Consider the following 15,042-nt stretch of genomic DNA (forward strand, 5'->3'; position numbering starts at 1 on the left):
TGATGATTGAGACTGTGAGCCCCGAGTGGGACAGGGACTGTGTCCAACCTGATTTGCTTGTTTCCACCTCAGTGCTTAGTACAATGCCTGGCACACAGTATGCACTTAATAAATACCAGAATTATTATTATTATTATTATCTTCACACAGTAAGTACTCAATAAATATGATTGACTGGCTGACTGAAGGGGTAGAAGGGGCTATAATAATGATGGCATTTGTGAAGCGCTTACTATTTGCAAAGCACTGTTCTAGGCACTGGGGAGGATATAAGGTGATCGGACTGTCCCATGTGGGGTTCACAGTCTTACCCATTTTACCCAGTTACCCATTTTACAGATGAGGTAACTGAGGCCCAGTGAAGTGACTTGCCCAAAGTCACACAGCTGACAAGTGGCGGAGCCGGGATTCGAGCCCATGACCTCTGACTCCCAAGCCCGGGCTCTTCGCACTGAGCTACGCTGCTTCTCTAATAATAATGATGGTATTTCTTAAGCGCTTACTATGTGCGAAGCACTGTTCTAGGTACTGGGGAGTTTGCCAGGTGATCAGGTTGTCCTATGGGGGCCTCACAGTCTTCATCCCCATTTTACAGATGAGGGAGCTGAGGCCCAGGGAAGTGAAGTGACTTGTCCAGGGTCACACAGCTGACAATTGGTGGAGCTGGGATTTGAACCCATGACCTTTGACTCCAAAGCCCGTGCTCTTTCCACTGAGCCACACTGCTTTTCACCGGGAGTGAAAAAACACTTTTCAAATAAGTCAAAGCTTGAATTGCCCTGCCAGGAGCTAGGTAAGCTCACTGTGGGCAGGCAGTGGACCTGTTTACTGTTGTATCATACTCTCCCAAGTTATTAATATAGTTTTCTGCACGCAATAAGCACTCAACAAATACGACTGAATGAACAAACTTCATTCAAATGGCCAGCACAAGAAGCTAGGACAGGCAGCTCTCATTCAGAGCAAACTTAAGCCCCTCTTTTCCGCATCTACCTTTATTTCTATTTATTCTGACGACACCCGTCCACATGTTTTGTTTTGTTGTCCGTCTCCCCCTTTTAGACTGTAAGCCCGTTGTTGGGTAGGGACCGTCTCTGTATGTTGCCACCTTGTACTTCCCAAGCGCTTAGTACAGTGCTCTGCACACAGTAAACACTCAATAAATATGATTGAATGAAGGAATGAGTGAAAGAGATTGTCAATTGAGGAGGAGGGAGGCAATTTAGGACTGAACTAAATAAATGCCAAATCCTGCAACTGTGAGCAGTACTGAAGAGGGGAAGAGATGGAGAGAAATAAAGAGACAAGGAGAGATCCGTGTAGCCTAGTGGAAAGAGCAGGAGCCTGAGAGTCAGAGGATCTGGATTCTAATCCTGGCTCTGCCATTTGGCTGCTGTGTGACTTTGGGCAAGTCACAACTTATCTGTGTCTCCGATTCCTTATCTTTGAAATGGGGATTGAATACCTGTTCTCCCTTCTACTTAGACTGTGAGCCTGGGGGACAGGGTCTGTGTCCAATATGATTATTTTGTCTCTAACCCAGGGTTTAGACCAACGCTTGGCACATAGAAAGCACTTAGCAAATACAACAATTATTTATGAGTCACTGGACGTGACCCACCCTGGATAATGTCCTGCTGGGCCCAAGTCCAAGGGTACTAAAAATAGGGAGAAAGGCCAATGTTTCTCTCAACTTAAAATTTAAAAAAGTAATTGACTTTGGGGTAGCAATAGCATTAGTATTTATTAAGCACTTCCTCTTTGATGAGTTCTGTACTAAACACTGAAAAATAATTCACAGGACAGAGCTGGCATACCAAAAAAGGTGTTTCTCCTTTAAATGGTTGAGACACACTGTGGCCTAGTGGGAAGAGACTTGGGGCCTAGGAGTCAGAGGACCTGGGTTCTAATCCCTGCTCTGCCTCTTGTCTGCTATGTGATCTTGGGCAAGTCACTTCACTTTTATGTGCCTCAGTTGCCTCATCTGTAAAATGGGGATTTTACCATGTGGTACAGAGACTGTGTCCAACTTGTGGTGTTTGTAGCTACCCCATCCTTTAGAACAGTGCCTGGCACATAATAAGCACTTACAGAAGCAATGTGGCTCAGTGGAAAGAGCCCGGGCTTTGGAGTCAGAGGTCATGGGTTCAAATTCCGGCTCCACCGATTGTCAGCTGTGTGACTTTGGGCAAATCACTTAACTTCTCTGTGCCTCATCTGTAAAATGGGGATTAAGACTGTGAACGCCCCATGGGACAACCTGATCACCTTGTAACCTCCCCAGCTCCTAGAACAGTGCTTTGCACATAGTAAGTACTTAATAAATGCCATTATTATTATTATAATTATTATTAAAAAAGGCATTAAAAATGCAGTACAAAGTGGTCTCAGCACTGAGTTGTTTGGAGCTTGTGCTTCGGCCCCAACCTCAGCAAGTTCCCAGATCTTCCTTAGTTTGGGATTCATCTGCTTGAGTCAGCAGGAGATGATGCTGAAGCAAAAAGAAATTTAAATGTGCATTTCACCCCTTTCCAGGACCATCTGTGCACCATTTGCACCAGCTGTTCCTGGCGGCCACTAGGAGACCTTCGCTGACCCTTGCCAACCGCCACACCGGACACCAAGAGACCCTGTGGATTTTGGGCAGACCGCCCGGAAAAACATGGACAGCTTGGGAGCGAACCACAGCCCAAGGATGGAGATGTGGAAGAGAGAAAGGTAAATGAGGGGGCGAAGACGAGGCAGCCTTGCTTGAGCTCTCCCATCACCGCTCATTCCCTTCTCATATCTGATGGACGATTACTCTTCCTCTCATCAAAGTATTGTTGAAGGCACACCTCCTCCAAGAGGCCTTCCCAGATTAAGCCCTCCTTTCCTCTTTTCCCACTCCTTTCTTCATCGCCTTGACTTGCTCCCTTTATCCATCCCCCACCCAAGCCCCACATCACTTAGGTACATATCTGTAATTCATATCTTTATATTAAAGTCTGTCTCCCCCTCTAGACCGTAAGCTCATGGAGGGCAGGTAATGTGTCTGTTATATTGTCATATTGTATGTTCCCAAGCGCTTAGTACAGTGCTCTGCACACAGTAAGCACTAAATAAATACGGTTGACTGACTGACTGGCTGCTTCAGGTGCCGGACGTGGGCAAGTTGTTTTCCATTCATTCATTCATTCATTCAGTAGTATTTATTGAGTGCTTACTGTGTGCAAAGCACTCCCACAGGACACCTGGATGGCTACCCTAGGATGGACTGTCAGCCCTGAAGGGTTAGGGAACATCTTCCGAAGGAGAGAAGTCGGGAAGAGCTTCACGCTAGAGAGGTGGAGGAGACGTCTGTGAAAAGGAAGAAATCAAGGCCTGGAAGGAGGGCCCTGGTTGTAAAATGAGGAAGCTTTACACTAGAAACTCCAGACTGTAAGCTCCTTGAGAGCAAGAATCATGCCTCCCAACACTGTTTTACTCTCCTAGTACTTAGTACAGTGCCTTGCATATGATAAGCACTCAATAAATACAATTGATTGATTGTGGAGGACTCCCCAAAGTTGATTATAGTGGAGACAATCTATCATTTCTTTAAAGGAATGTTGGTGAAGATAATGACATTAATAATAATAGTATTGGTTAAATGCTTACTGTGTGCATTCAAAATAATATAAACTTCCCTTTATGACCTGTCTCTACCCTGAGGAAATCTGGCAGAACATTCCTTGGGGATAAACTGAAAATTTCTATGAGCAGTTCGAGGCCAAGGCACCGTGCTTATTTCTTTCTTTTTTTTTGTTATGTAATTTGTTAAGCACTTACTAAATGCTTAACATATTGAGCACTGAGGTAGAGACAAGTTAATCAGGTTGGACACAGTCCATGTCCCGCGTGGGGCTCACAGTCTTCATCTCCATTCTATAGCTGGGGTAACTGAGGTGCAGAGAAGTTAAGTGACTTGCCTAAGGTCACAGAGCAGACAAGTGGAGGAGCCTGAATTAGAAGCCAGGTCCTTCTGACTCTCAAGTCCATGCTCTATCCAATAGGTCATGCTGTTCTCACCTGGGTATTTTCCCAGGATCTAGTACAATGCTTTGCACTCAGTAAAAGCTTAATAAATAGCACTGTTACTTCTATTCAGGCAACAACAATAAACAGACACATTCCCTGCCCAAAATGATCTTACAATCTATTCAGCTCAGGCCTGGCAGTCGGAAGGTCATGGGTTCTAATATCATTCTGCCACTTGTCTGCTGTGTGACCTTGGGCAAGTCACTTCACTTCTCTGTGCCTCAGTTACCTCACCTGTAAAATGGGGATTAAGACTGTGAGCTCCATGTGGGACAGGGGCTGTGTCCAACCTGATTACCTTGTATCTACCTCAGAGCTTAGAACAGTGCTTGGCACATAGTAAGCGCTTAATAAATACAATAATTATTATTATTACTATGATACCTTTATAGCCACGTCTCTCCCTTACTTTTCCTCACCCCTCACCTAATATAACCCAACGCACAAGCTTCAATCCTCTGGGGTCAATCGTCCCTCACTCTTGTCTCACTTGCCATTAACTTCTTACCCACGCCCTCCTTTGTGTCTGGAATTCCTCCTTCACAGCATGGCTTAATGGAAAGAGCATGGGCATGGCAGTCAAAGGTCGTGGATTCTAATCCTGGCTCTGCCAGTTGTCAGCTGTGTGACTTTGGACAAGTCATTTCACTTCACTGGGCCTCATTTACCTCATCTGTAAAATGGGGATTAAAACTATGAGCCCCACAAGGGACAACCTGATTACCTTGTATCTACCCCAGTGCTTAGAACAGTGTGTGGCACATAGTAAGTGCTTAACAAATACCACCATCCTTATTATTATTGTTATTATAAGGCAGACCACTACTCTCCTTATCTTCAAAATCTATTTTTCTTAATGGTATTTGTTAATCATTTACTATATGCCAAGCATTATATTAAGCTCTGGGAAAGATACAAGGTAATAGATACAAGATAACCAGGTCGAGCACAGTGCCTATCCCACTTGGGGCTCGCAGTCTAAATAGGAGGGAGAGCAGAGCAGGCATTGAATCCCCGTTTTACAGAAGAGGGAACTGAGGCACAGAGAAGGCAAGTAACTTATCTAAGGTCACAACGTTTACAAGTCGGGGACTCAGGATTAAAACCCAGGTCCTCTGACTCCCGGATCGATGGCCTTTCCACTATGTTGCATCCCTTCTTCAATTGCAAATCCTCCAAGAAGCCTTCTCTGGCTCACTCTAATTCCTCCCTCCTCCCCCAAAAACAGGGCACTTACAGATGTATCTTTAACCTGTGTTGTTTTCCCCTACCTGTAATTTATTTTAGTGTCTGCCTTCTCCATCAGACTGTAAGCACTTTGAGAACAAGGATGTCTTCTAATTCTATTTTACTCTCCCAAATGCTTAGTACAGTACTGGCACAGAGTAAAATTTCAATAAATGCCAATGACTGAGAGAGGAACAAGCCAATTTATTATATTTTTGGCTAGTTCCCTTGGTCCATAATTGAATTTCATATTTGAGCCTAATCCCATTGATTTGATTTGGACTTTCTGTTCTTGAATCCTTTCTTCATCTCTCTCCAGTCATCACAATACAAGGAGAAAGGAAAGGAAGGGGGAAGGTAAGGAGGATGAAACTGAGCATCATGTTTCTTGGAGTAGGAAAATTCAAACACAAACCATTGTTTTGAAGGAGGTCAACCCTCTACAATTATAGCTAACCAACTTTTATGAGGAATGGGAGTTGTTCCTCTCTTCTGATATCTGTTTTAGGACTCGTTTGCTAAATCAACTAAATGCCTGAGATCTTTCAATGTTGAGTTTGAAATAGGAGAAATGCAGCAATTCGGACATAAAATGCAACCGAATAATTTATTTCGGAATATAGAAAGAGGCCTCCAAAACTCACCACAAGCTTCCCCCATGCCTAACCATGAAGTTGTGATCAATCAAGAGTTAGAGAACATAATCACATGGTCAAAAAAATCTGCATTTGAAGGGGCAAGCGGAATAATTACAAACTGATTCCAAATGGATAAAAAGTGAGACATCAGGATATACACTGTTTTCAATTCCCTCTTGGTTTGAGTGAAAACATAGCTAGACACATTTGCTCAGAACTTATTTTCTTTTGAAACTGGATTTTAGCCTGACTAGTGCATTATCTGTAATTGTTTTGCAAAAATACTCCATAAGTAGAGAGAAATGATTTGATGCATTGGCAGTTACCACTAATGGTTTAAAATCTTAACCTTAATGTCACATTAACATAAATGTATATGCAATTAGATTCTGCTGACTCTAGTCTCTTCTGTGGTAACACAGAAGGCAGCTGGAAAAAAAGTAATCCAAATAATGTTTCTAAGATTATTTGTGACCATTTTTGACTTCCATTTTTAGACACAAACCCTTTAGTTTAAACCAGCTGATGAGACATTAATGGAACTACAAATGGAAATTTTTCATCACCCTAAATCTTCAGAGCCTTTTAATCCTCTCTGTTCTCAATTCCTAGTGGCAAATGTAACCCTTTTCACTCAAATTAATGGGTATGTAATGAAGTCTGACAACTAAATGCAGTCAAAACTTTGATGATGCTCACAACAGACAATGTATGTTATCCTCTTTTAACCAATGAATCAATCAATAGCATTTTCTGAGTGCCTGCATGCGAGGCTTTGAACTCAGCACTTAGTACAATGCTTTGCACAAGGTAAGTGCTTTATACATGCCATCATTATTATTATTGGGAGGGTATAATAGAAATGAGTATACATGATCCATGATCGGCTTTAAGACATTCAATCAGCTCACTCTCTCCTTCCTATCCTCATTCCTATCCCACTATAACTTAGTCCACATACTTTGCTCCTCTAAAACCAATTTACCCACTGTGCCTCTTTCCTTTTTTTCTTGCCATAAACTCCCAGCTCACAACCCCCTTCCTGCCATCCTCCCCAACTTATTTTAAGTGTCTCCATTCCCTTATTTGCAAAATGGGGATTCAATACCTGTTCTCCTGCCCCACATGGACTTGATTATCTTGTATCTACTCCCGTTTTGCATATAGTAAGTGCAGTGCATTACACATAATAAATGCTGACCAAATGCAACTATTATTATTTGATTAGCATTCTATGATCATTGATTGCTTGGTAATCCCTGTCCCCAAGTACCTTACAATCTAGTGGGGCAGACAGATGCTTAAATTAAGATAGGAGGAGGTAACAGAATATATAAAATACGTACGGAAGTGCTTCAGAAGTTTATAGACTGCAGATTTTGGATATTTAATACTTCCTTTTTCTGAGGAACAGCTCCTATTACCCCAAGTTTACCCACAGATCAACTGAGAAATTAATCAACACTTTTCAGTGAGGCAAACCCCTACCAACTCTATTTATACTTTTTCTGTTGCTAAATTAAATGCTTTTGTTTGAGCTGGATTTTTCTGTCCTGAGTGCCATATCCTTTTCAACATAAGTCATTAAGCCAATTTAATCTTCCAGTTCCTTGTAATCAAATGCTAAATATCTGTTTCTCATATCACGGCCCTTTTATAAACAGCTCTTTGTCATTTCATTATGCCTCTAGTGTGAAAAAATATCCTCTTTGTTTTCTCCTCATTTGAACTGATTAGCACAGAGAAAATCAGTTATAGTGATTTTATGAGATTGTCGTATCCACTGCTGCTATATGGCCCATTTTGGGGAGCCTAAAGGAATTGATTCCATATCTTTGGATGGGGAAACCACTCAAAAGGGCCCGATCTACTCTGGTATCTGAAGAAAATTAAGGCAATTCAGAGTCCCCAATTCCAGGAACTTTGGAACACCAGAAATGTGGGCTTCAGTGGTGGAAAGCCACTCTGGAGCAGTGGAAAGATCACGGGCTTTGGAGTCAGAGGACCTGGGTTCTAATCCCAGCTCTGCCAGTTGCTTACTGTGTGACCTTGGGCAAGTCAATTGACTTCACTGTGCCTCAATTCCCTCACCTGTAAAAGAGGGATTTAATGCCTGTTCTCCCTTCTACTTAGGCTGTGACCCCCATGCAGGGTAGATATTGGGTCCAACCTGATTAGCCCATTTATACCTGCCACTTTTCTGCTATGTGACTGTGGGCAAGTAACTTCAATTCTCTGGGCCTCAGTTACCTCATCTGCAAAATGGGGATTGACTGTGAGCTCCATGTTGGACAGGAACTGTGTCCAACCTGATTTACTTGTGTCCACCCCCAGTGTTTAGTACAGTGCCTGGCACACAGTAAGTCCTTAGCAAATACCACAATATTATTATTATTATTACCCCAGTGCCTAAGAGACTTGACACATAGTAAATGCTTAACAAAGACCATAACAACAACTGGTTTAGGTGGACATAGACTCAGTTAGGTAGTCAACAACAATTCCCATACCTTGAAAATTCAAAGCTTTCGCCCTCATTTACTTGACCAGACATTTGTATTCAGTGACTAGATTTTTTTTTCCTTCTTACCCATGTGGCCATAGAGTGAAGAGAAAAATCTAAGTGGAATAGAAAAAAAAAGAATTGATTTGAGGCTGTGAGCCCGTTGTTGGATCGGGACTGTCTCTATTTGTTGCCAACTTGTACTTACCAAGCGCTTAGTAGGGTGCTCTGCACACAGTAAACGCTCAATAAATACAATTGAATGAATGAATGAAATTTGATTTTTTTCACCTAAATAACTTCAAGAGAACCAAGACATAAACACTCCAGAAGCCAATAGAAAAATATGAAAGTCTAAATGGAGAGTTTCTCACCCAAAAGTGTGCCTTCTAAGGAGAGACAACTTTTGAAAGCTGTGATACACTGTGGAAATGAGAAGATTTCTGAGTCTTGACTCACAGTGCCTAGAAAAGAGCTCTCATCAGAGTGCATTCAGTGATGAGTGAAGATCGCAAAATTCAAGGTCTCCTGGCATTTCTGGGACCACCCAGCACAGCAACTGGGGAACGGGGCAAGACTTGGGGGCAGAAAATCTTTAATACTTTCTGTCAATCAGGTTGGCATGCCGATGTCAGGATATCTAAGTTAGGACTCCCTAGTATTTGATTTGTCTGCACTGACGAATCTCCATTAATACTCTAGGTTATGCCAAAATGCATGATGGCCTAGTGGAAAGAGCAGGGGCCTGGAAGCCAGAAGACCCCGGTTTTTAATCCTGACCACCACTAACGTGCCATATGACCCTGGATGAGTCACATAACTTCTCAGTGCCTCAGTTTCCTCATTTGTAAAATGGTGATTAAATACCAGTTCTCTGTTCTCCCTCAGACTGTGAGCCCCATATAGAGCAATACTCTGTCCAATCTGTTTATTTTGTATTATTATGGTAGTATTTATTAAGCATGCACTGTGTACCAAGCATTGTATTAAAGTCTAGGGTAGATAAAAGATAACCGGGCCAGTAGTGGGGCAGGGAAAATGTCTACCAACTCTGTTGTATTGTGTCTTCCAAGCACTTAGTACAGTTCTCTGCATAGAGTAAGTGCCTAGTAAATTCATTCATTCATTCATTCATTCAATTGTATTTATTGAGTGCTTACTGTGTGCAGAGCACTGTACTAAGCGCTTGGGAAGTACAAGTTGGCAACATATAGAGACGGTCCCTCCCCAACAGTATATCAAGTTCAAATAACAAGTTCTTAACAAATACCCAACTCAATCCACATTTGCCTAGAAAGGGATTAGTGGATTAAGGCATATTCTTCTGACATCTTGAGCCTGTTTGGGCTGAGCATGCTGTGTTAAAAAAAAAAACTGTGTGTGTGTGTGTGTGCGTGTGTGTGTGTTTACGTGTGCCGGTGTGCGTGAGATTTTGGAAGCCACTAAGGAAGGTGATGAAGCAGTGTGACCTAGTGGAAAAGAATCCCGGGACTGGAAATCAGAGGACAACATTACCATCAATGGTATTTATTCAGTGCTTACTATATTCCTCAAAAATCTCCAGTGGCTACCAATCAACCTACGCATCAGGCAAAAACTCCTCACCCTGGGCTTCAAGGCTGTCCATCACCTCGCCCCCTCCTACCTCACCACCCTTCTCTCCTTCTACAGCCCAGCCGGCACCTCCACTCCTCTGCCGCTAATCTCCTCACCGTGCCTCGTTCTCACCTGTCCCACCATCTACCCCCGGCCCACGTCATCCCCCTGGCCCGGAATGCCCTCCCTCCCCACATCCACCAAGCTAACTCTCTTCCTCCCTTCAAGGCCCTACTGAGAGCTCACCTCCTCCAGGAGGCCTTCCCACACTCAGCCCCCTCCTTCCTCTCCCCCTCCTCCCCCTCTCCATCCCCCCCACCTTACCTCTTTCCCCTCCCCACAGCACCTGTATATATGTATATATGTTTGTACTTATTTATTACTCTATTTTATTTGTCCATATTTATTCTATTTATTTTATTTTGTCAATATGTTTTGTTTTGTTCTCTGTCTCTCCCTTCTAGACTGTGAGCCCACTGTTGGGTAGGGACCGTCTCTATATGTTGCCAACTTGTACTTCCCAAGCGCTTAGTACAGTGCTCTGCACACAGTAAGCGCTCAATAAATACGATTGAATGAATGAATGAATGAATGCTGAGCACTGTACTAAGCAATTCGGCACTTCTAATCCCAGCTCTACCACTTGCCTGTATGTGATCTTGGGCAAGTCACTTCACTTTTCTGTGCCTCAGATTTCTCATCTGTCAAATGGGAATTCAGTATCTGTTCTCCCTCCTACTTGGACTGTTGAGTCCCAACTGGGACCTGGTTACCTTACATCTGCGCCAGCATTTCATTCATTCATTCATTCATTCATATTTATTGAGCTCTTACTGTGTTCAGAGCACTGTACTAAGCGTTTGGAAAGTACAAGTTGGCCACATATAGAGATGGTCCCTACCCAACAGCGGGCTCATAGTCTAGAAGTTTATAACAGTTTATAACAGTGCTTGACCCACAGTAAAGGCTTAAAAAATACCACCTTAATAATAATAAAAGGAATAATCAGATTTCATGAGGACAAGATTTTCCCATTAGGAGGAGGTGTTTTAGACTGGTGCCAAATTTCAGATATCAAACATGTGGTCTGTGTTTCAATTTCAAGCAATGAATTTGAGCAATCCATTTTCAACGAGGTGTATGCCATGTTCCATTCCAAAAAGGTTTCTGATCTGAGATGTTGGTCTTTCTTATGATTTCCATTTTCTTTTATGGTGCATTTAATTTATGCAGTGGAGAAATTATATTTACTCTCCATTAAACTGATTTCACTCAAGTTTTAGGGGCCATAAATCCAAGTACATAGTGCCATCTGTAACAAGTGTATCCTAAACTAAAATGTGGTAGTAGTCTGGGGGGGTGTTTTTTAATCCCCATCTTTTATAATCCCAGCATTCAAATGACGGAGCTATAGAGACTGTAAGCTCCTTGTGGGCAGGGAATGTGGCTGTTTATTGTTATGCTGCACTTTCCCAAGTAGTTAGTACACTGCTTTGTACACAGTAAGCACTCAAAACCTCGTTCTTGTCTGTCCCACCATCGACCCCCGGCCCACGTCCTGCCCCTGGCCTGGAATAATAATAATAATAATAATAATAATAATAATAATAGTATTTGTTAAGTGCTTACTATGTGCAAAGCACTGTTCTAAGCGCTGGGGAGGTTACAAAGTTATCAGGTTGTCCCACGGGGGGCTCACAGTCATCATCCCCATTTTACAGATGAGGAAACTGAGGCACAGAGAAGTGAAGTGACTTGCCCAAAGTCACACAGCTGACAGTTGGCAGAGCCGGGATTTGAACCCATGACCTGAGACTCCAAAGCCTGGGCTCTTTCCACTGAGCCACGATGCCGTCCCTCCACACATCCACCAAGCTAGCTCTCTTCCTCCTTCAAAGCCCTACTGAGAGCTCACCTCCTCCAGGAGGCCTTCCCAGACTGAACCCCCTTTTTCCTCTCCTCCTCCCCATCCTCACTGCCCTACCTCCTTCCCCTCCCCACAGCACTTGTATATGTATTTGTATAGATTTATTACGCTATTTTACTTGTACATAGTTACTATTCTATTTATTTTGTTAATGATGTGCATATGGCTTTAATTGTATTAGTTTTGACGATTTTGACACTGGTCTACATGTTTTATTTAGTTGTCTGTCTCCCCCTTCTAGACTGTGTGCCCGTTGTTGGGTAGGGACCGTCTCTATATGTTGCCGACTTATACTTCCCAAGCGCTTAGCACAGTGCTCTGCACACAGTAAGTGCTCAATAAATACGATTTAATGAATGAATGAATGAATGAATGAACCACAGCATCACCAAGATCCACCCTTTCCTCTCCATCCAAACCGCTACCTTGCTAGTTCAATCTCTCATCCTATCCTGACTGGATCACTGCAACAGCCTTCTCTCTGATCTCCCATCTTCCTGTCTCTCCCCACTTCAGTCTATACTTCACGCTGCTGCCTGGATCATTGCTGTGCAGAAACACTCTGGGCATGTTACCCTCCTCCTCAAAAATCTCCAGTGGCTGCCAGTCAACCTACGCATCAAGCAAAAACTCCTCACTCTCGGCTGCAAGGCTCTCTATCACCTTGACCACTCCTACCTCACCTCCCTCTCTCCTTCTCCAGCCCAGCCCGCACCCTCCGCTCCTCCGCCGCTAACCTCCTCACTGTACCTCATTCTTGCCTGTCCCACCGTCGACCCCCAGCCCACATCCTCTCCCTGGCCTGGAATGCTCTCCCTCCGCACATCGGCCAAGCTAGCTCTCTTCCTCCCTTCAAAGCCCTACTGAGAGCTCACCTCCTCCAAGAGGCCTTCCCAGACTGAGCCCCCTTTTTCCTCTCCTCCTCCCCATCCCCCCGACCCTACCTCCTTCCCCTCCCCACCGCACCTGTATATGTGTTTGTACAGATTTATTACTCTATTTTACTTGTACATATTTACTATTATATTTATTTTGTTAATGATGTGCATTTAGCTTTAATTCTATTTGTTCTGACAACCTGACACCTGTCCACATGTTTTGTTTTGTTGTCTGTCTCCCCCTTCTAGACTGTGAGCCCATTGTTGGGTAGGGACTGTCTCTATATGTTGCCTTGTACTTCCCAAGTGCTTAGTACAGTGCTCTGCACACAGTAAGCACTCAATAAATATGACTGAATGAATGAACGAATGAGAAGAGGCATTGAATCCCCATTATACAGATGATTTCACTGAATGGCCTCTAGAATCAGGATGCCTGGTCACTCGAAGCTTGTGGAGATGGTCATATTGCCCTGAGATGAGTTTCTTCCTGCTGAACTTCTGATAAGCCTGTGAGTGTGCATGATTGGCAGCTCAGACACTCACATCAGGGGTCCTATGCCAGTGTTAGAAACAGCCTCAAAGTCGGCTTGACTATGGGTCAAGCATTGTTCTGTGCATTGGGGTAGATACGAGTTAATAATAATAATGATGACGGTATTTGTTAAGCGCTTACTATGTCCTGAGCACTGTTCTAAGTACTGGGGGAGACAACAAGGTAATCAGGTTGTCCCACATGGGGCTCACAGTCTTAATCCTCATTTTACAGATGAAGGAACTGAGACACAGAGAAGTTAAGTGACTTCCCCAAAGTCACACAGCTGACAAGTGGCAGAGCTGGCATTAGAACCCACAACCTCTGAATCCCAACCCCTACTCTCTCCACAAACCCATGCGGCTTCTCACAGTTAATCAGGTCAGAGACAGTCTCTGTCCCACACAGGGCTCACAGTCTAAGTATGAGGGAGAACATTTATTAAATCTCCACTGTACAGGTAAGGAGACTGAGGCACAGAGAAGTTAAGTGACTTGCCCAAGGTCACCCAGTAGGCCAATGTTTGATCCAGGTCTAGAACCCAGGTCCTTTGACTCCTGGGCTTGGGCTCTTTCCACTAGGCTAAGCTGCTCCTTAACATTCCTCTCCCCCTCCTCCCCCTCTCCATCCCCCCTGCCTTACCTCCTTCCCTTCCCTACAGCACCTGTATATATGTATATATGTTTGTACATATTTATTACTCTATTTATTTATTTTACTTGTACATATTTATTCTACTTATTTTATTTTGTTGATTTGTTTTGTTCTCTGTCTCCCCCTTCTAGACTGTGAGACCATCTCTATATGTTGCCAACTTGTACTTCCCAAGCACTTAGTACAGTGCACACAGTAAGTGCTCAGTAAATACGATTGAATGAACGAATGAATTCCAAATTGATAGTTGTAGAGTTTACTGAAGGGATAATAAGTAATCATTCAGGTAATTCAAAAGGAAAAGAGCATGGCTCCACCACTTATTTGCCATGGAACTGAAACAGCACAGCCAAGTGGATAGAGCATGGGTTTGGGAGTCAAAAGGACTGGGGTTCTAATCCTGACTCCTCCATCTGTCAGCAGTCTTACCTTGGGCAAGTCACCTAACTTCTCTGTGCCTCAGTTACTTCATATGTAAAATGGGCATTAAGGCCATGAGCCCCATGTGGGACCGGGACTGTCCCCTACACCATTTGCTTGTGTCTACCCCAGTGCTCTGTACAGTGCCGGTTGCATAGTAAGCGCTTAAATACCACAGTTATTATTTTTGTTATGTTTATGTGACCTTGGGCAAGTCACTTAAATTCCCTGTAAAATGGGGATTCAACATCTGGTCTCCCCATCACTTCAACTATAAGCCCCAGATGGGACAGGAACTGTGTCTGATCTGATTATCTTTCCTCTACCCCATCACTTGCCACATAGTAAACCCTTAATAAATATAAGTATTGGTAGAATCATGGGAAAATACACATTCTGATATTTTCAATGATTCTTTTTCAAGGTGTGATTTCTGCCAGAATTTTTTCTTAATTATGCTTCCATTTATAGAAACAGTCTACTCAAAACCTCTCCACACTAGGTTCTGAACAATAAGGGAAATGGGGCTGAAAATGTTTTCTACAGAACCATCTGGATTTCCTCCTTCTGTTTTTGTCACTTACTTTCTCCAATTCCCTAAACAA

The sequence above is a fragment of the Tachyglossus aculeatus genome, chromosome 2 (assembly GCF_015852505.1).
Source record: "Tachyglossus aculeatus isolate mTacAcu1 chromosome 2, mTacAcu1.pri, whole genome shotgun sequence".
Classification (NCBI taxonomy): domain Eukaryota; kingdom Metazoa; phylum Chordata; class Mammalia; order Monotremata; family Tachyglossidae; genus Tachyglossus; species Tachyglossus aculeatus.